Source organism: Etheostoma spectabile, chromosome 22, assembly GCF_008692095.1.
Source record: "Etheostoma spectabile isolate EspeVRDwgs_2016 chromosome 22, UIUC_Espe_1.0, whole genome shotgun sequence".
In the NCBI taxonomy this organism is placed as follows: Eukaryota; Metazoa; Chordata; class Actinopteri; order Perciformes; family Percidae; genus Etheostoma; species Etheostoma spectabile.
Genome location: NC_045754.1, coordinates 12,943,248 through 12,946,037, shown reverse-complemented (window position 1 = coordinate 12,946,037; position 2,790 = coordinate 12,943,248).

Below are 2,790 nucleotides of genomic sequence, written 5' to 3'. Positions count from 1 at the left end.
CACACACACACACACACACACACACACACACACACACACATATTCACCTTTTCACTTGAACAAGCACCTCAAAGTGGAAGCAAACATCACCATGTGTGCTAGTTCTTAGGATTTGAGTTTTTTTTTAAGAATGATTCTATAATTTACACTCTAGTTTCATGTGCTCAATGCCTGCGTACATTGTGTCAGTGGAAAGTAATGCAGAGCGACAGCCACAAGGCCTCAACTCCATTCATGTGCTCCCAAGTAAAAACCTGATGATTTAGTGTCACAGCTGATTTGGAACAGACAACGTATGCCGGATCCCTTTTGTGATTCTCTTCATGCAGCTACAGGCGGTAAGGAGGGTGCAACAAAGCAGCGTCTTGACTGTAATTGTGTGAATCTCCTCAGGCTATGTACAACCTCCTTGTGGTTAGTTAGGCTCCTGTTCCTTCTGCCCTGTTTGAAAGTCATTGCCAACCCAAGTTTAACTAAACTACGTCCACCCCGGGGCTCAGTTTTATGTCACATAACTCCATCAGGCAGATGGCTGCATATATACTTAGTCTCAGCTCAGCTTGCGCTTCTGCTGGAAGTTTAAAGTATGCATTGTTGTGAGCATCATAGCAACACATGCATTTATGCACGTGCACTGGGATACAAAAAAAAGTGTGCATAGTGGAGAGCGATGGCTTCCAGCTCACTGCAGTGTAAGATTGGTGTTGTGCCAATATTCAAATCCCTTATCTAATTAAAGTTTACATAACTATGGCTAATGTAATTCATGTTCACCCATGTTGAGAGGGGTCAAGGAGCTTGGGGAAGCCCACCTTAGTTGACAATCCGCTGTGTGGGAGTTGTGTACACAGCCCAGTGAACTGGACACATCAGTACGGATTGAGAAGAGAAAAAAACACACTCTAATTGCAAAACACAACTTGCAAACAGCAATCACCGAGCAGTTCAGTGATCAAATTGAAAGTTCTTGGAAAACTTGTTGAGCGCAACCTTTTGGCTACGATCAGTACGATCAAAATATCTGCTCTCCACATACTGATTAGTATGTAAAAGTGGAAACAACAATAGCTATGTAAATGCAGGTACTCAAATATAATGACCTGAGATTAAATTAATGTATTCTATTTATAGTACCCTGCAGCAGAACTAACTATAAAGCAATCACACAAAGCACTCAGTGAGTTTTAAAAGGCGCTGTAATTTAATTGCAAGGAATCGTGAAAGCTAATCTAAATTACTGTGTCGACATGGCAGATGAGCCCTTTTTGTGACATGTATTATTTTAAATTTTAAAGTAACATTATAAAGAAAACACTTATCAGCTAGGGAGTATATTATACACAAAGCAAGTTCATACAAAGCAATTCAGCAAACGTTTGTTGTAGGTTGTCACAAGGGCAAGAATAATTGTGTGATGAGTGCAACACATCTAATTATATATCTAAAACAATAACCCTAAGTTCCTTACAGTGTTGGACACACAGGTACAGATCAAACACTTCATTGCAGTTGTGGATATACAGCAGAGACACATACTGAAGGTTACATCATGATGACGTTTGTCTTAGCTCTTGCTCATGACTGGGAGCTTTCTCAACTACAGAGGTTTACTGAGGAGGATGATTGTTAACGTGAACTGTAAAAAACAGACCCTGCATGGCAAAGATACAATTTTGGATACAAGGCTTTTCTAAAGATTAGAAAGATGATATTATGTGAACCTTACAAAAAAGAGATTTAGGAGCTGAGGCAGGATTTGGTAAGCGGCTTAGACTACATGCAGAGGTTAGCAAGGAAACCAAAACTGTCAAATCTACAGATTGTCAGCCACCCAAAAGTTCAAAACCTGATGCTAACAGAGGCCAAAAGTAGGATGTGTAGTAGTGAAAATAGACCCAGTGAGAAACAGCAGTTTAACATAAAGAAAACACAACAGGGCTACAGAGGACTTGTTCTCTGAACAAAGATCACACAGTTTAAAAAAAAACAGTCAACTGGTGCATCGCCAGCAAGATATCCTCAGGTCTGCCAAGCAGTTGAAGCAGAGACAGTGGATTAACTGAGGAAGCATAAAAAAGGAGAAGATGGAGTTGCTTGAAATTACAGTGTGGGCAACCTGCGATGTGGCTGTGTGAAGACCATGCATATCCTCCAGGCTCAGAAACAGCAGTGCTTAAACATATCAGGATGCAAAGTCTTTCACAAGGTCAATATGCTTGGCAGCATAACAAGAGCCTGGCAGCTGCAATTGAGAGCATATAAACATAATCTCATTTTTTACCCTTAAGCACTACTAAAATCATAAAATAAAACTTACTTTAGAGAATGAGTTTTGACTACTGGACTAAAGTTAAGGTAGCTAAGAGTGGTTAGGTATTATGAAATCCTAAATACTGAGATAAAAACTATAATACATCATAAGGTATCCATCGTCACAGAGACATCTAAAAAGTTTAATCTTCAACTGTAGAAAGTCCTGCTAAGTACATATCTTGGCTCTGAGGAAACCCATTTCGGACGTTTGTACCCTGGATCTTGTTCTTTCGGTCATGACCAAGCCGTCATGACCATAGGTAAGGGTACGAACGAAAACTTACCGGTAGATCGAGAGCTTTTCCTTCTGGCTCAGCTCTCTTTTCATCACAACAGTGTGATAAATTGAATGTAATACCGCACCCGCTGCGCCGATATTCCGACCAATTTGCCGCTCCATTGTCCCCTCACTCGGGAAAAAGACCCCAAGGTATTTAAACTCCTTCATTTGGGGTAAGGACTCATTCCCTACCTGAA